The sequence below is a fragment of the Salminus brasiliensis genome, chromosome 1 (assembly GCF_030463535.1).
Source record: "Salminus brasiliensis chromosome 1, fSalBra1.hap2, whole genome shotgun sequence".
NCBI classification, from domain to species: domain Eukaryota; kingdom Metazoa; phylum Chordata; class Actinopteri; order Characiformes; family Bryconidae; genus Salminus; species Salminus brasiliensis.
This window is the reverse complement of record NC_132878.1, coordinates 57339504-57359500: the sequence shown is the minus strand read 5'-3', so window position 1 is coordinate 57359500 and position 19997 is coordinate 57339504. Positions and strand designations below refer to the sequence as shown.

At 42.7% G+C, this 19997-nt stretch overlaps 1 protein-coding gene across 3 annotated transcripts in view; it reads left to right on the top strand.

The window, feature by feature from the left end:
• Nucleotides 1–19997, top strand: part of daam1b (dishevelled associated activator of morphogenesis 1b) — an 83473-nt gene that overhangs the window by 20129 nt on the left and 43347 nt on the right. For 2 of the 3 annotated variants that reach the window (XM_072682864.1, XM_072682840.1), the window contains exon 1: nucleotides 7733–8057. The exons of the other annotated variant lie outside the window; for it this stretch is intronic. The gene's annotated coding sequence lies outside the window, so the exon portion shown is untranslated. Of the gene's footprint in view, nucleotides 1–7732; nucleotides 8058–19997 lie in introns of those variants that run through there. 3 annotated transcript variants of the gene reach the window in all.

Below are 19997 nucleotides of genomic sequence, written 5' to 3'. Positions count from 1 at the left end.
GAACCCAGAGATGTCTGCATCAGCTATGGTTTTACCTACTGCTGTCCCTCAGGCCTGAATTAAAGTGGCACTTAGGCCCAAAACGTTGGCCGTGCTAGCTAGGGCCTCCTTTGACCTAGCAGCCGGTACATCTGCGATCAGGAGCACTAGGCTGAACACCATAGCTCCAGTCACTCATGTGTTGTGCAAGGGTGAATCGAAGACCAGAGGCACATCACTGAACGTGCAGTAACTGCTAGTCTTATTTTTTAAAAGGGGAAAAGAAACTTTGCCCTGCTCGATTACTCAGGAAAGCACCCTGGGTTCTCCCCACTGTCCTTTGTGACCTTTGACCAGGCCAATCTCAAATGGATGTCCATACTGTGAAGTTACTGTGGTATTGTTCCAGAGAGAGAGTAAGCTATTGCAGAATCTAGAACTGCAACAGCTCAGAAGGGAGATAACTCAAGAAAGGGATAAAGTGTGTGTGTGTGTGTGTGTGTGTGTGTGTGTGTGTGTGTGTGTGTGTGTGTGTGTGCGGCAGCTCTGGCAATGCCAGAACTAATTACAAGCCAAGTGACGCTGGGCTGAACCCCCTTTTCTGCTGTTTCATTTGCTTGTTCAAGGGGTCCTAGAACAGGGCCAGGCTTGGGCTGTGGTCTCTGCGGATATCACCCATTCCACACATCCCATACTTTTCAGGCAACTTTTGATGTGCATGGACTGTATAATTTTAGGCCTAGAGCAGAAAATGTGTTTTTGATTGGCTGGGACGTAAAAGGGAGGGTAGGGTGGGGTCGGGGTTGTGTGGGGGGGGGGTGCTGTGGTTGGTTATCATCACTTTGCCCTTCAAGCTCTGGCGAGAACTGTGGTAAGTGCATCATCAGCAGCGGCTGTCAGTTCAGTCACTGCTGTTGCTGTGCACTGAACTGGATTAAAACAAAAATAATGCATTTTACAGTGTCTCTGTTAGCCACCGTCACAAGGGGATCACAGCTGTCCCATGCTTTATCCTTTTATTTCATTATAAAAGACTGTGGTGTTTACATTTGGCCATCTATCTAACTGCTTTCATAACGCAGTGAAGCCGGTATGATGCTTGTCACTCAGCTGGCTTACAGATGGGAAGCCAGATAGACTATATTTTACTGTAAGGTTTATAAGTGTATATATAAGGGATATCATCAGTACTTTTATAACACTGAACAACTACATAAATCATAAATAAGACCATCCTGTAAACAACAAACAAACACCATAGTGTAATGGTCACATAAAATGCATGGTTACTTGTAGAGTAGAGTCTGGAACAACTTAAACTTATATAATAATATAATAGTAATAATTAAAAATAATTTGTACTTTTTCAGCACCAACCATTTATGAACAATTCAAGGCAAAAGCAACATAAGTGCAAATCTTACAACTAACCCCATAGTTGGGGTAAATTATAAGATTGAGGGGCTAGTTGTAACTGCTGCTGCTGCTAACACAATTAATTCAGGTCAGTTCAATGAACCAGATAAGCTTTCCAGCCTAAATTTAGAACCATATTTGCACACAAACTACTGAGAAGATGCTGTTTCAAATGAGGAAGATTTATTTTTGCTCACTAAGTGGACAAGCCAATATCCCAAATATAAAAATGAAATATATTTTATGCACGTGACCTTCATCATATGTTTTTGTTCATTTTGTGTATAAAACGTCCAAAAGATGAACTGTATTGAATGTATATGAGGATGTATGGACTTTTGGGGATGTGTGGACTTTTGATTTTTATTGTTTTCATTGGACAGCTTGGTTCTAAGACCCTGTTACATGTAACCTCACCATTTTGAGGCTGTGTTTTGACCTAGGTAACTCGCTTCATTGTTTATACGCTTTGTACTGTGTTACAGGAGGGTGGCAGACAGTACACACACAACAATGATACAAATGGTACACAACTATTAAGTCTCTTATTAAGAATCTTGAGAAATATGATAACTGTTGTGCAGATGACCTATATTGCTTTGGAAATATGACCAGTTGAACAAAAGCATGTTTATCGTCAACTTGTTTAACTACATCAAAAAAAATAATTTTACGTTTATGGTATTTAGCTGACTCTCTAATCCAGAGCGACCTTTAAGGTTACTCGTATTACAGAGGTGGGCCAATGTAGTGTTCGGAGTCTTGCCCAAGGACTCTTATTGGTGTAGCGCAGCATGGTCACCCAGACAAGGAATCGAACCCCAGTCTCCCACATGGTGTGATGGCTCAGTGGCAGGTCATCTGTTGCCCACACCAACCACCATTGCATATATTGCAATTCACTGGTTCTCTCCTAGCTGATTAGAGGTCAGTCATTATCATGTCGTCTTTTGTGAATTTTCCTCTAGTTCGTTCTTGTTAACACTGAATAAAGAAATGGTGTACTCCCTGTTTGCATGTGGTCAGTTGTCTGAGACCATCATTCCCTGCATGTGCATCAGTAACACTTCTATGCATGTATATCACTAAAAGACCTGAAGTCTTGTACAAGGCTGCACCCTGCACCAGTCTCTGCTGCTCTGGCACATCTTTCCACGTCTTCCAGCATACAGGCCTCTGCTTAAGCAGGCCAAACCCGTTATGAAACAGCCGAGAACCTGGTCCGAAGGGGCCCTCTCAGCACTTTAAAAACACAAATTACACTATACTATACAGAACAAGTGAACTGGTCTGAATAAATATATGCACATTGTCTGTCATCTTTGCTCACCAGACAGAGCAAAGATGATCTGACTACCTTTAAAATCCTCACCACACGTGCTAACCTGAAGCCGGAGATGACTGCAGATGAGCCCGTTGTACTAAAAACCTGGTATCTTACTTTTGGTCAGACCATAAGGTGACCCTTACCACAGCAAAATGCTCTATAAGAGAAGCGAAGCACAACTATGCACAGAAAATCCAGTCCTGACAGCATCGGGAATCATTGCAATCCCAGCCAATTCTCCTACCATGTGCATTGTTTGGACACTGGGCGACCAGACCAAACTCCACACAGACAGCGACTAGAGCAAGGATCAAACCCACAACCCCATCTGCTTACATGAATTGCATAGACTGATCACACCCATCACATAACCAATTCTGCAACCCTGCACTTATCCACTAATTCTCACGCTCTGCTACTGCTACTATGGGACACTTCTATCCAGATTGTCTGTATAGTTTCTACTGACCCTCACCTGCACTAAACTCCAGTACCAGTGGATTGTTTTGTTGGCCTATTTAGTTACTGTCCTGCATTTGTATATATCTGTATTATAAATAAATACAGGACTGAAGAGCCGGTCTCATTCCAGTGTATACTGAAGTTACATTGAGGGAAATAGAAGAGCTTGGCAACCCTAAATAGAGGCTAATAAAAGAGAAACTAAACAGGGTATCTAAGTTTATTAGATCACCGTGGCAGAGGTTTATACATCGGGCATGTACAGGAGCTTTTATTTAGTTGACGTCTGAGACCAAGATAGCGATCTCGATCTGCTGCTCTGCTGCTCGGCTGCTCGTGTGTATTAAAACTTGTTCTGCTTCATGTTTGGCAGCAACTTCAAAACTACAGTGTAAATTCTTCAAATGATTTGTAGCTATATTGTCTACACCACACTTTGCCACACGAGTGGTTGCACATTTCTGAAATGTTATTTCATTTTCATACCACAGGAAGCTATGTATGTTGGCTTTGTCTGGTGGCGATAATATCAACCCAGCTATCATGAGTCAGTTCCCAGGCAGCCAGGTATTGAATTTATCTTCAAAGGTACTTCCACAGTACTTTTTAGTTTTGAGAACTGTGTGAACGTCTGGAGGCAAGCATGCACATCCATCTTCCTCCTCTACATTTCTCATTTTTCTCTTCTAGCTTGCGTTGCTTTACAGTCTCAGAAGCCTAAACTGTGGTGGGCCGCGAGAGACATGTAGCAACAAAGGCCAAAATGCATTTACTACTGTTTTGCCAATGGCAACATACTAGCGAAATTGCAAGTCTCCATTTCTTTTCTCATAAGGCGCAGTGACCTCATGTCTGCTGAATCATCTTGCTCATCCAGCTGTTGTTTGAGGTAATTATGATGATTTGCTAGGTTTGTAACTCCTGATGACGGTGCTACCTTCAGTGTGACATAGAGCAACCTTCCAGATTGCTGTTGTGAGGTCTCCCGCACCCCGGCAAAGGTGCAGATGGTTTGGTTTGGAGGCAAGATGGGACTTGCTCTGATCCTGAGTACAAGTTCAGTTAAAGTTAAGGTGCGTTTATTGGTCTACGCTGCAAGGTCATTTTACTGTGCATACGTTTAGCTTTGCATAATGGCAGCAGCGTGATCAAGCAGAGCAGAGCAGTCGGTCTGGTGCTGGGTGCCTTGCACAATAACTGGCTGATTTATACTTAGGATCCCGGTACTGGCAAGCTTCAAATCGGCAGCTCCATCACTGAACAGGGACACCTTCAATTCAGACAGTCTTGAGGTTCCGATCAGCGACCCTTCTGATAGCTGGTGTAGTTATCTTATTACTCGACTACCTGCCATCTGTACCTGAGACTGGACTGTACACCTAGAAACGTTCAATGCACAGTCTGACATCATTATGCATTGCACTACTGATGTAGTGGTTAGTAGTTGTTGATTCATGACAGGTCTTTTAAATTTGATGTGTCCAGTACTTGCATATCGATGTGAATGCTAGGTCCACGTCAACAGCACCATACATCTAATCTAATCATCTGTAATGTCTTAAACGCTTTACACAAACAAGGACTCTTCTGCTTGACAACAACTGCAGCGAGAAACCGGTGTAGTGTGAGTCACAAAATCCTCTCACAAGTGGTCACTGAAGATGCATTTGAGAAACATTGGAAACCACCAGTTATAAAGATAGTCTTAGATAATATTACACTATCCACTTATGATCAGATCACTCGAGACCGATGTTAATGCCAGCTATGAACCGGACCTCATGCTCACTGCAGAGTCGATGGCGCTGAAGCGTGGCCATACTAGCGTCTGCTGATGGTGTTTTGAGAAGCAGAGCACAGGATTATAAGTGAAAGAGTTGTGTGAATACTTTCCCCTAGGGCAGGTTTGAATTGGTCTGAACCTGAGTTGCCTTCTTAGAAAGCGTTTTGGAGAACAGTTTCTTGCAGTAGTCTTCGAGACCTACCAGACAGTCCACATTTTTTCCCTCACCTGCTGCTCCCAGTACACCTGCCAACATAAGCATAATACCTGCAGCAGTATACTGTATCAGTATACTGCTTTAGATAATTGTTTAAACCCATCTGGACCCAACTGTCGGTTTTCGGCTAGGTTTGGGGTGAGTTATGTTGTGTGGGTGTGTATTTTAAATGCCGTTAAACAAATTTGAAATTATTGACAAACGATTGAATCTCGTGGCCATTTGAGAAACTCCATCAGCTTGTTAATATGATAAATGTTTTTGGTGCATGGCCAAAATAATGCACTTTTACCACACTGTGACATTTTAATGAAATGTCATTTTTTAGTGTGCAAATTGGCTGTGTTAGGGTTTGGCTCCGGAAATTGTTTAAATCTGCTATGTACTTTAAATATTCTTATGAGCGTAGCTATCAGGTCAGGTCAGGTTGAAATTGGGCGACATTTTTCTTGGCCTGTTCCTCAAATTTGAGTTGATGACCTGGTTCAGGTGTATTAGTAGATTATATGTGGACAAACTACTGAATCCTCTAAGATAATAATTCGATCTCTCTAACTTGAGAAACGCACCTCTAGAGCCCGTGCTAATGCTAACACATGCTTGTATCTGTTGCAGGCTCTTGTGTCTGCTCTCCCTTGGTGCTGCTGTACGCAGTCTGCACTGTCAAATGACTGACAGATGTCACAGTGCATAGCAGTATACCATCCCAGGGTGTCCTATCAGCACATCGGTAGGAGGGGGGTCCACAGAGGGATGGGGAGGTGAGGGCATGGTCTAGACGAGCTGTCAGTAGACACCGCAGGAGGGTGGCTTGGCTGTTTTGTCCCTCGCTTGCTGCAGGGGTTGCAAACAAGGTTAGTGTGTCTGCAGCTGCCATGTTGCCTGTGGTTGGAGCTGGTGCAGCTCTCCGACAAAAGAGATTATGCCTCATTTGATCAGATTTGGCCAGTTCCCTTTCTTCCATCTAGTAATCCAGTTTTCTGCCACACAACGCGTTCTACTCGAAGCCCTGGGAAACTGCAGAGTTTTGGGATTTCTTTCTTTCAGGGTGAGTAATGTGAAGGTAGTAGCTTTGTGCAGCCTTAAACAGAGGCCGTAAAGAGCTCAGAAATGAGGCTGCAGGAGATGGTAAAAATACGTGTGCTAATGTGGGGTGCTGGCCGCTCTCCTAATCTGGATCAGTGGTAGAAGGGAACACTAATATTCTCTGAATTCCACTAAGCAGGCTGCATGTTAGCTGTGATTGGGCAGGACAAAGAAATGGAAAACAGATTGTGTGGTGAAACTTTGAGCCTGTGTAGAAGTGTGAACTCTGTTGGCCTCATATTATTATGGGCACTGGTCCATTATATTTCTAGAACCTTATGGCCTTTAAACTGTTTTGCTGAAGGACATTGTTGTCAGGTCTTGTTGGTCTTCACAGTGTGACCCAAAATTGCTGTCTGGAACCACTTTGAAATGCTTCGCAATGAAATTATAAATAGTGTGTGTGTGTGTATGTGTATGTGTGTGTGTGTATATGTATGTATGTATGTGTGTGTGTGTGTGTGTGTGTGTGTATATATATATATATATATATATATATATATATATAGTAGACCCTAGTAGACCCTAGTAGACCCTTATGTACACACTTGCACATACACAGCCTATCAAAATATTTGGGGAAACTTAGCTTTTTTAATAAATTAATTATTTGTGATTAGTGACTAGTTTGCGAATAATGCCAAAGCCTATCCACTGTATCCCCTTGTTGGAAGGTCAGCACTTATCACTCAAATATTTTAGTTGTTTTAAAACACTAGGGCCTGACCTCGGTACATTGTTTGGCCGATAATACTGACTGATATTGACAACCCACAGTTTAGTGTTGCTGAACGCATAACTAATAACGACACTAAGATTTGGCCTTAATATTTCCTGACAATTGGGTGAAGGCTTCAGTATTTGTGACGCTGGAAATGTCAACATGGTTAATTGGATTTTTTCTTTAGTATTAATAAAGTAATTAATTTTATATTTTTTTATTATTGATTTATATGTATGTATTATTCTTTTTTTTTTTTATAATTAATAATAGGAAACTAAATTATTGTGATTTTCTATTGCCATAGGTTATTCTTGTTCCTGACGTGCCACTTTGAAAAGTGTAAACATTGCAATAATGGAGAACTAGTAATAATCATATCATATCTGTCAGTAAAGCAACATTTAAAGTCTAAACTTATATATAGGTCAATGTTATTAGAATAGTCAGCCCTCCCACATTGGTGAGGCATCGTATATGCACTCGCTCTACTCCACCACACCTATCGTGTTTAAGAGGGAGATTTCACTTCCCTCCTCCTCCTCCAGCTGAGCCCTATGAGGGGTGTGAGCAAGAATCAGATGAGTGAAGGAGAGAGAGGAGCAGAGGGCGGCGGCATTGTTTAGTCTGCGTCCTATGAGGAACCTGAATGTTGAAAAGGGGAGTGGCCTGCAGATAGTAACATCTGTGTATATGTGTGTGTGTGTGTGTGTGTGTAGAGCAGAGAGAGGGAGAGGGGGCAAAGTAGGATGGAAGGGCGTTTGTTTGAGCCAGGCTGTTAGAGAGCAGGGAGGGGCTGAGAGCGAGTGTGCCGGTAGAGTAAGGAGAAGCAGCAGTGGTGGGAGCAGCACTACAGCCTGACATTTCTGGAAACGCTGTGGGATTTCTTTGTAGTGCTGTTTACAGCCGGACTGAATCTAGGTGTCAAGCTACTGTTGTGTGTCGTTGTTTTTTTTTGTTTTTTTTTTATTTTTTTTATTTCCTCTTTTAATTTCACTGCGGAGTCGATTATGTTAACACTCCAGGGATACACGCGGCAGACAGGGGCTGGTCAGGGCTGTAGAAGGTAAGAGAACGCCAGCCTGAGGGGCTAGATGACATGACAGCAGGGGGATTTTTTTTTCTTCATGCAGTTACAGTAGACACTTGGCTGTGGTTTGGAATACACAATGCCTCTGAGGTGGTGTTTTTATCTGCATGGGGACAGCTGGGTTTGATTGACTGTTAACCCATAATGGACACGTGTGTCCTCTGACCACGCTCTGTTGTGTTGTCTGCCTCGGTGATGAAGCTGGACGGGGGTTGATGGAGTAACACACTGGCTCTATTGGCTCATCTGTGCTGTAATGAAAAAGCCGGCAATGTGAATCTGATGAGCCCAATGAAACCCACCCCTCCTCCCCTTATATGAGCTGTGTATTGACTCCCCTGAGAGGTGTGTGTGTGTGTGTGTGTGTGTGTGTGTGTGTGTGTGTGTGTGTGTGTGTGTGTGTGTGTGTGAGGGATGGGGGGTGTTGCAGGCATCCATTTTAGCATGTGGTGGGGGGTGGACTATAGGAGATAAGAAGTTCAATAGAAATGGAGCGGCTTCCTTTTCCTTTTTCACAGTCTTATCATCTGTTTTTCCATCACGGTGTCACCCAGCATATAGTCTCACTGTCAGACACACTGCCTTATCTCGTCTCATTTCTCTCGCTCTCTTGATGTGCCCTTCACACTTTCTCTTTCTGAACTGGGGTGGTTCTAAAGCTGCAGGGTCTGAAGCTCATTTCCATACTCGTGCCTTGGTACCCTCACATCTTTTGGGCTGTTGCACAACTGTGGTAATTTCCACAGCACTGCTGCGTTTAACCTTAGTCTGCACACACAGAACTGTCTGAATAATGGACTACGTCTTTGCGTTTGACCTTGCCTTAAAATACATATTCCAGTAATAAAAATGCAGATAATCAATCAGCAGATAAAGTGAAGTAAGCCCACCTCAGCTACACATGACGAAATCGACCGGCCTCTGATGAAGGGTTATTATGACTGTGGAGCGTTTCAGCAGATCCTTAGCAGTTGTCATGAGAAAGCTCAGCTGACCTGTCACTCACTCCACAGGCTTCCAAGATCGTTAGCTGAGGGTGTGGCATTTTCTCGACGGGTAACAGCAGTTTTCTCCTGCCTCGATGCGTATGTAACAGTCATGACACCAGTGGCGTTTGATGCATCTAGAGGCCAAAGTCTGTTTTGTCTACAGTGCAGCACACTTTGATTTGATGATCTGCAGATTAGCATGAAAAAAAAAAAAAAAGAAAGAAAAGGCTGAAGCGCCGGTTGGCAAAGCAAGTGATGGTTGCTATGGCAACTGCAGCAGAGCGGTAGGGATGGCCAGCATTTTTTTTTTCTTTTCAGTGCAGCATTCGAAAGCTGAGTGAAGGACCTGCCGTTTCAGCAGCCTGCTGCATGCTGGCCTCTGATCTGCGATCAAAGAATCAAATGGACACTTGCTTCCTGACCTGGTTGCTGTGCTGGGTCTGTGAATCGTAATGTAGGTCATGGGGTGAAGCGCAATGGAGAATGAATGAAGGTGATCTGAATTTGGTAGAAATTGACATTAGTATCGGTGTAATTCACAGTGTGTGTATATATACGGCCTTCTGTTTATCTTTTGTAGGGCAGTGAAAGAGACCTGATTACCTGTAACTGTTCTGTGTGTTTGCTGAAAGCTCCTGCTGTCCTCAGCTGAACGCTAGGATTAGCTCCCGTCGAGGCCACAGAGTCCACTCACTTCCCATAGATCAGTTTCAGGCCCCTATCTCTACCTAGTCCCAATGCTTACATCCCATTTTTAGTCAAGCCGATTTATATGTGCTATATACAGCGTTCACATTGTGACCTACAACAAGCTTGTGTCTTCGGGATATACCCTGCGTGTTTCTGTCTCATTAAACTTTTGTATTTACACATGGCAACCATGGCCTCCTCAAAGAAAGTGTCTAAAGATCTGAAAAATGAAAGTATTCGATGTCCGCAGTGCAGGGGAAGGTTGTAGGAAGTTAGTTAAGTGTTTTTAGCTTTCTGTAGTGCAGAATGTTGAGAAGTGGCAGTACAGGGGAACTGTGGAGGTCAAGATGAGAGTAGACTAGGAACAGGATTTAGAGAACTGCTCATATGCTGGGAAGACTGCCATGAATCATGTCTTGAGGGTCATCACTGTTTCAGTGTGCAGCATTGTTTGCACAAATGAAATGTTAATGAAAGAGTTATATTAAAAAAAGAAATGAAAATTGCAACCTCCTCACAACTCTACAATCAAAGTATGTCACTGGATGAGTTTTGAAAAGGAAGTGTTGTAGACTAATGAAGTTGGATCTCTTTGGCCACAATCAGGCCACAAATGTATGGTTAGAGTTATTTAAAAAAAAAAATCATCTGTTGAAAGGCTGAAGCTGAAGAGATGATAGCTTCTACAACAGGGTAATGATCCAAAATATTCATTGGAACCACCATGGAATACTTAAAGAGACAGATTGAAGCTTTTGCAATGCCCCCACGGTCCCCTGACACGAACATCATTTTAAAAAAAGGCTGTGCAGCAAGGTGAATCCAACTGCAGGAACTAAAAGATGTTTAGCTGCTACACAAAGCATGTGCAAGCTGTAAATTCTGACAAAGGGGGGTTAAGACTCAGAGTCGTGAATTTGTACGTTGTGAAAGATGGAGTAACTACACATTTTAGGGTTTGTTCTATGCTTGATTAGCCACAAAGACTGGTCACTACTCTTCATTGGTGGGGTGGGGGGGTAATTTGGTCAAAGGTGCCCATACTTTTGCACTTTAATTCATTTTGACTGTGTGTGTTTGTGTGTAAGTGTTAAAGAGCAGGAGTGTTTGGGTGGTTCGGTGTGGCCTGTGCAAACATTGAGATGGGGGATGGGGTCTCATTGTCTGCAGAACACGTTTGACAGGCCATCTGCATGGAAGAACAGCACTTCGACCTCTTTATCTCCCCTTTCTCCTCCTCCTCTCCTGTTTTTCTCTCTACGTTTCTGAAGACAGGAGGGAGTGTGGAATTTGAACCCCTCCGTAGGTTCACTTCAGGGCTGGTTGTGTTTGGACCCCGCTGCAGCCTTTGTTGTGGACCTTTTGCCGGTCGGCTCGGTGGTTTGTGAGGTTATTATAACACGAGCGGGACACCCAACAGCTAGCCGTCGAACTACCGCCGCCCTCGTGATTAATGGAGGACTTTCCATATAATAGTTGTGTTACTCAACACCTCTTTTGAGCAGTGTAGACGGTATCTATTTCTTTAGAATCGCCTGCTAGAATCCATGCTGGGCGGAGCTACTAATGGCTCCCCAGTGGCCTGCTGTAGACTGTTGATTCAAGCGAGTTATTTTAGGCCTGCCCAGTGTCGTACCTCTTCTCAACATGCTAAAGGGTTCTCGGGGTTGCTTGTGAATTAGGGGTTGGGTGGTACCTGTGGGACACATGAAAGTGGGTTCTGCTTGAAAGACCTGTAATCAGAGAGATGCCTGAACTACCAGAGTTGGCCTTCATGGCTCTTATCTGCATTCCCATCATCCACATGCATGTACATGTATAGATCTCACACCTTCGTACATGTGTGCCCTACCGTAACGCTTCTTCTACACACATGCAGTGTTAAAATCGCATCGAGTTCCATGTAACTGGGACTTTTTTGATAAATGTATATTTTAAAACTAGATACAAAACTCAAGTGTTTAGCCTCGCTAAACCTTATTGAAGCCTCAAGTGTTAACACATCTTTACGTTTCAGTGATGGGTGGCGGGATTGGGTGGTCTCTCCGGGCACTGTCCTGGAATTATTCTAGGTAGGCTCTGGACTCGGCCTTGACTAGGATGGAAGGGGTAAGAAGCTGGATGGGTGGATGTATGGATCGGTCCGTTGGTCAGTAATGAATTAGCCAAGCAAATTCACTTTTGGAAATATGATTTTGGCTATGCACTGTGTTGCTTGTGGCCAGTGTAAAAGAATATGTCTGCTAATATGGGAGCATATCATGGCTGGATGGGCTTGACTTCTACGCAATTAAAGGCCAAGGGCATTTCGCCCATTTACTCACCCATCATCGTCGCTTCTCACCAGTTCATCTGCTCAGACTTTGTTAGCCAGAAGCAACATCATGACATATGAATGTCATATTGAATTGTTTCTATGTTTTGTTCTTCAGTTTTAACAGTTCCTCATAAACGTTCTGGAGGTCCTGTTAACGCTGCTGTTTCGGAGAAGTTCAGTCATAACAATGGAACTGGTTTTGACTGCTGTGAATCATTTGATAAGGGAATTACTAGTTGAGGGCTGGGTAGCCCTGACTCATGGGTATCCTCTGATTCACATCCCTCCGCTACTTCCTGTTGTTGTAGGAGAGAGTCTTCATTTTTACAAGACACTGATACGACTTTTTCCCCTTCCAAACACTGATTTTGAAACCTAAATCCAGACAGGACCATTTGTTCGTATGTCTGAGAGACAAGTTGGAGTTGGACGTCTCTTAATGGGCTTTTTTCAGAGTTCTGTAGTAAAGGCAGTCCTGTATGGAAAGTGCACTACAACACTTCCAGGTGGAAAATGGTGTGAGCACTTGATTTATTTGTCAGGCTGTTACCTGCTCAGTTTCTCACCGTATCTTTCCTGGATTTATGTCCTCATCTCATGGGTCTGGACAGCATGTCTGCCTGCCCCTCACTTCTCACACAGCACTACCTAGTACAGTAATTTCACCCTGTCTCCTTCATGCTCTCGTCTAACATGTTCGCTTTACCTCAGAAACACTGCTTATCCCATCACGACAGTGCAACACAACTGAAGACATATGTTGCAGTGTTCTGATTGGCTGTCCTGTGTCCTGTCTTCAGCAGCCTCTGTCTTTCAATGGTAACCGTACAAGCAGTAGAGCAACGAACAAATTAAAGAAAAGAGACTAATGGAAAGAAACGATCTGGCTAGTATGTGCTCATGACTTTGTGGAAGTGTTACTGGGAGTCTCTCAGCTGTCACGCTGGATAAAGTCATATCACTGCTCGCAAAGGCTCTGCGCTGACACATGGCCCAAGTGTGAGGTTCATTGCTGTATGCTTGACTTCCATGTCCGCTGTCTTCTGTTTTTTCCTTCCTCCTGGACAACCTTGACAGACTAGAAGGACACTGAGACTTTATCTCTAGTTCAACAGCGTACAATAAATATCAGGTTTAGAATAATAGATTGAATTACGGGCTATAATGCAATAGGTACGAGCAGCACGGTGAAAGTTGAGGTTGCCTTAACGTATTTAACGATCCGTTTACAGACTTAATCCTGTTTGAAATGTGAAAACTTCACTTTGCATCTGCTGTGAGCTTGCAAATCACAACTGGCGCATGATTTAAATGGGTGGATCACAAACCTAGACATATGTGACCTCTTTTGTGTGCGTGTGTGTGTGTGTGTGTGTGTGTGTGTGATGGGCCTCACAGTTGTTGAAAGCTTTGAATATTCAAATCGGGATGAGGGCTGTTGTGCACAGAGTACACAGAGTTGTTGGGAACAAAGTAAGGAGCTTGGTACAGATGATGGGGCTATAAATCAGCATTTTAGCATATGGTCCAAATGTAAATAGAGAAATTAATTTGTCAGTCAAGAAACAAAGGATTAATTGCAGGGGGTGGGCAATGGGTGTTCCCTTCATCCAGCTTGGCTCATTGTGTTAAGGAACACAAGTCCAGGTAGGCAGTCAGAATGTTTGGTTTGGTTAGGGAGTTGAGCCATGGGGGCTAGAGTAGAGAAGGGACTGGTGGTAGGACCCAGCTGGCTATGTGTGGAATGTGTCATGTCAAGGCATGCATGTGGGGGGAGATTAAGGCCTCTCTGGGGCTAGAGGTGAGTAAGAGAGGAAAAGTGGGGGCTATCCCTGATTAATTCAGCTATTGTACTAGAGCAACAGCAGAGTGGGGCTGTGATTGGTGTTTCTTACTTATCTCTACTTCCTCATCTCCGCTTTCCCCCCAAACACAGCTAATGGTCATTTTTCCACTTAATCTATAGATATCATACATCTTTTCTTGGGGCCAATCAGGGCTGCAAATAGAGAGCCATGTTTTGTAAGTGGTGAAATTGCTGTAGCATATTGGGATTTGTGTCTGCAGTAGCTTTCAAATAGTGGGTGGGGGAAAAAGAACACAAGTGATGGACAATGTATTTAGAATAGCTTTTGTTTTTAATAATTGTGTCTTAAATATGTCTGAGTTTCAAATGCATTGACCGTTTGGCATAGTACACAACTGATCTTTAACAAAGATGTCCAAATATCTAGAAACCAGGTTCATTTTGGACATTCACTCTCCATGTGCACCAGACTGCACCAAGGTACATTAGTCAAGATTCAGTAAACATGACCTCTAACAGTTAAAAGACTGTAAACACAGCCCTGTAACCATGTTTTCCCTTTAGATCCGGCTTTCATTCCCGGCCATCAACACAGAACATGCCTCTACAATCTCTTTTTCAGAGAAATACTGTCTAATCTTGCTACACATGTGACTGCACAGAGGATCATTTCAGCATAGTCCTAGCAATAGTCATTGCAATTGCAGTATGTGCAATATCAATGCAATGTAAGGCAAATCAAAATCATACATATCATGATATAAAATTCACACTGTTCTTATTTTCCATCACATTATTACACAGATTATATCACACATTATATCTGCCCAATATGATTTATTTTGCTCTGATCCTTGATACACAGAGTGCATTTTTAATATCACTGACCTGAAATATCACTGAAATCTGGTGAGAATTCCTGCAGTTTTCTATATTGCAATATGTATCTCAGAACAACAAAATATTGAAATGTCAGTTTTTTCCTATATTGTGTAGCTTCTTAGTATAGTGGTGGCATTTGGCTAGAGCATTTTACCCTGATATGTGGTGCTGCCCACTATGACTTTTAGGTTCTTGAAAATGCAATTATAAACCTATAAACACTCAGATTTCTATGTTTTCACAGATATTTCTTTTGTATTGGGCACCTTGACATTACTCTCATTATGTAAAGTTTGTCCCTCAAACATTTAAGTGCATTATACAGATTTACAGTGTTTACAAATGTATTGCTTACTCTGTGTCACACTTCCAGCACATGCCCACAGCAATACAAGAAACTGACCAGCTTTCTCCATGTGCGTTAGCAAAACGGTGGTGGCGTAATGGGGTTCTGAAGAGTCTCATAATTGTTTAATTGTATACTACATGTTTCACAGTTTTGAATTAGTATGGAAAAAGGGAGAGCAAAAGATCTAGTGCTCCTTTAGATGCTTGCATGTGTATCCAGCTGCTAATATTCTTTTGCCTTAACTGAGATAAAGAAAACGTGTGATCTCTTATCCGGTTTCAATCTGAATCATTGCCGACTCGCTTCCTTTTTTTTTTTTCGTCTTTGACCGTCACCTGTTCTGTTCACAGAGTGAACAATCTTGAACTGAGGGGGTTTGATGTATTGACTATCTCTGCGCCAGCTGAGCTTAGTAATAGTTGATCTGTGCTGCGGGCAGTTCTTTATTGTGTCTGAACTTCTAAGAAGTGTGTGGAGGAGGGGGGAGCAGAGTCAGTGAAGTGCTCACAGCCACTCCTCTACCCCTGTGCTGGCTCCGCAAATTTGCTTTGACATTGTACTCCCATGTTAGTTTTGGTTTGCGGAAATTTAAGACAAAGGAGTATGCTTTAGAATGCTTGCACACGCCAGGAGGAGAGGGTAGAATTTATTCTGTTTAGAAACGTCGGGTGGTTACGCTCAAACACAGTGGGTCTCCGAGCCCTGAGGGCCTCTTTCCCTGAAAAGCGTTTTTCCTCTTCTGTTACACCTGGTCTCATGATTTTGCGCAGAGCCTCCACCAGGAATAAGGTTATTAACTTGGGATGTCCCAATCCATCAAGCCAGTCCAAAATGCTTGTTTTTATACAGTTCCAACAAGACGTGTTACTCATCTTTAATCTTGTGATTAATACTACAGTATTTTAAGATTGATTATGGTCCAGTTGGATATACCTCATGATCCTGAGTGATTTAGCTACCAGCAATTTTTAAAATGCTGTAGATAAATAAGGTGTGCTAACATTATATTATTTTATATCATATTAAATAACAGGAATATGTATGTATTTCTTTTTTATATATGTCACAATGCCCTACATAGGGAGCAAAGGTGCATTTGTTTTAGATTCTACTCCTTTCTCTCGGTTTTGAGCATGCAGTTTAACACCAGTTCAAATCCAGTACCTATTAGGAACCATTCCTCCAAGTATCATGTCCGTGTACTATATGGAACTCATGGAAGACTGGCCCTGTAGTCTTCATTCCCGAAAGCTGGCGTTTCCACTCAGCTAGACCTTCATGCAGCGAGTTATACATTAGCATGCTTATCTTGGCGAATGCACTTCTTCCCTCGCAACTTCAACATCTCTCCAAGGACACTTTTCTGTGTCAGTCTAGCCCAAGATTTGTGAGATTTAGGGAGGCGACAGGTACAGTCTCTCTGTGGTATGATGCCTCTGATATTCACGAGGGTCGTTTTCTCATTGGCTTAGTAGGTCTGCACTGTTGACCAACAGCACAGGTTGAGTGCTCCGCAGAGTCTATTAAGCTGTTGTGTAACCTGATTTATACGAGGGCCTCTAACAGTGCTTTAGTAAGAATCACTCTTGTGAGAGGAAGGACCAGGGTCAGGTTATGACTGCAATGTGTTTCTAGCTGGAATTTTAGCCCAAAGCAAAACTCTCTTGCTAAATGCACCTTTCGGTTTTTGTAGTCATGTTGATGTCTGTCCTTCTTAAAGAGAGCAGCTGAAAGTAATTGAGAATCTTTCACTTTTATGCCTTTTTGGAAGTCAAGTCACAGTTTACCTGCTTTTGGCCAAGGGGTGGCCTAACTGTCTCGGAAACCTCCCAGTCGAAGAGTATTTGGTGTCTACAGACTTTATGATAAGAGTATTCTGTTCTTCAGTCCTCTGACTGTGTTTAGATTGCTGTGAAAGATTTTTGCCTCAGTGCAGGATGCGCTGATATGCAGATTATGGGCTGATGCCTATTGCATGATATTTTTGTCATGCACGTACCTGTATGGTAAAATATCATGCAGAGAAAATACACCATCTATAATAGAGCCTACTGTAGGTCAGTACCATTGAAGCACTGATTATATCCACAGTGTGCTCATAAAAACATATTGTGCGCCTCAATATATGAAGAAATATTATCATATTGCCCATCACTACCCACGTGTCAGTGTCGATACTTAAACATTCAGAAATGTTTAAGTCATCTGCCTGTATTAGCGTAATATAGAATATATTGCATTTGTAGATGCATTTGTAACACATGCAGAATAATCAGCCAAACACCAAGGTTTTAGCATCGTAACCCAGTGTTGCCTAAATGTCCAGCTCATATGAAGCTCAAAATACAACAAATATTCAAATATTAATTCCTTTTTTCAGCAATTATCTGCTGATACCAATATATAACTCTAAGTTATAAAAAAGTATTGTACAGCCCTACTCTCTCTCTCTATCTATCCATCCATCCATCTGTCTATCTGTCCGTCCAAATATATTCAATACTACTGCTCTTGGCTCCCAATGATGGGAAATAAACCTTTGGCTAGTCCTTTTCATCAGCCATTCTCTCTAGGCAGTGCTTGTCTACTATGAAAATTCCTAGAACTCACGTTTTCACCTCTGGTGTTATAAGGGATCTGCATTTGCTTTGCAACATACAATACGTTCAGCCTTGTGTTTTCTTCATTCATTAAGAGAAGGATTTCTAAGCCATTTCCTGCTACTGTTTATCAGTAAACAGCTCATTCGATGTATAAATTCACAGGAGAAAATGCATGTTACTGCTCATGTAGGAGACACATGGTTTTCTCTTTGTCGTACTAAGATTTCCATCCTGGGCTCTGTAGCAAATGTGTTTCCCCCTGTGGTCAAAGTTGAGATTTTCTTTTTTCTTTTCGTTGAATCCCATTCATTTCCTCTCCTTCCATTGTTGCTGTATCTGTCCTCCTCTGGACAGACACACTTGTCTAGCTTTCCAATCACCCCCTTGGGTTAAACCACCAAATCATAGTCTGAAGGTCAGCCATTGGGCTATGGAGAACCAGAAACCAGCAGCAGTGGCCATGGCAGACTGGGATTGCTAAATGCAATCAGCTTTTACAACACATGTGTCGAGAGGTCTTTTGAAAGCCACAGGATAGGATGAGCTAGATTAGCTTCCATAGATCATAAAAAGTCAGGAGTTGGGTCACGCTCCCCAGAGTCTTGACTTAGACACTGTTCTGACACGCAGGATAAAGGGATCTAATTGCTGCAACCTTGAACAGAGGATATTTTGAGTGCGATTTGTGCCATTTGGCCTAGTGGATGCTGCAGCTGAGGTTTACAGGACCGTTCCTCTGCATGTCTCCTAACTGGGCAATAGATCACTTGTTTGTTGTCTCTCACAATAGTTTGGAGGCTTTACTCAAGGCCTCAAGTAGGATTAATGCAGTTGAAACATGAAGTTGATTATATTCTCAGAGTCAGCCAGAGGTTAGGGAGCCCTCATATTTTTTGTGAAGGGCTATAATAGTTGTGCTTCTAGAATCTAGGCTTCTCCATGTAGTTTTTTTTGCAAGTTGCCCATCTGTTGTCTAGTGAATAGTCTCTCTCTTTTTGGCATTGCACCACAGAGAAGAGGAATGCATAGTTGTTTGTGATCTCTTGTCTAGTTGGAGATCTGAGATCCTGCTGAACAAGCCTTAGCAATTCTCTTCCAATGTGGAATGTCAGTATGTCCAGCATTGCACATGTTTACTTGGCTTCAGTTATGTCAAAATAAGCAGGCTTGTATTCTTCGGGTCAAAGATCTGAGGCAAGTGTGAGCGCACAGGCAGTTTGGACAGAATTGTTTCAGCCTCTTGGGTGGGACCGTTCGAGATTCCTTGGTGGCGGCAGACAAGCTAAAGGGGTTAGGGTTCAGCTGTGCTCCAGCTGTGGAGATTATATTGGTTACCAACAGCCGGTAGATGGGCATCTATACCACCCACTCGCAAAGTGCTATACCAGGTCATATTTTACCTCCCGAAACACCTTCCTCCCTGTCAGTGCCGCTCTACGGGCTTTTGCAGACATCTGCTTTTCTTGCAATATTATGTTGGGCTTCAGGTTTCCCGTAGTATCTCTGGGCAAATTGAAGGGATCCACCTTGAGCACAGTTCTCGCCATGAGCCTGTGGCACAGCTGGTTTCTGTTCACACGCCACACAGGTGTTTGTGCTGTTCCAGCACTTGCCACTCCGGTGAACTTTTATTGGAGTATTTGAGCAGTGTTGGTTCAGCTGCCTCCTGTTTGGCACAGGGAAAACAGGAAAATTATCTCAGCATTCAAGCTTGAGTATATTTGCACTAACATGCGTGCCAACTCAATGGAGAAAAAATGCCATTCATGTGACTTGTGTAGATTTGATGACTTTTTAATTTTGGAGAGAGAGAGTGGGGGCATAGTCTGCTTCAAGCAAAGAATTCTGAAGAAGAATTCCCCTTCTCCATCTAAACCCAGCATAGCAGGAGCTTGTGCTTATTATTATTATTATTTTTTTTTTTTACCAAACCTACAGTATATAGTATTTGTATTCTATAGACCAGTCAGAACTTAGAGCACACTACCAATACACAAACCCTGTGTCATGATCATTGACAATGGTTTCTTGTATTTTCTCTTTCTAATTTCTTTCTTCAAATGGTCGGTTACAGGGTTAATGTGTGTAAATGATCATTGCTGGCAACCAAAACTACCAGTGAATGTTTAGCTGTGGTCGGAAAGTCTATGGACTGTAATAACTGCTATGAGAGATTAGCAGCCATCTACAAATTACATTCAAGCACTGCTTAAGGAACCTATAGAGCACAATGGATGGACCAGGTATCTGCATTTGCATAGTTGATCAATTATAATTCT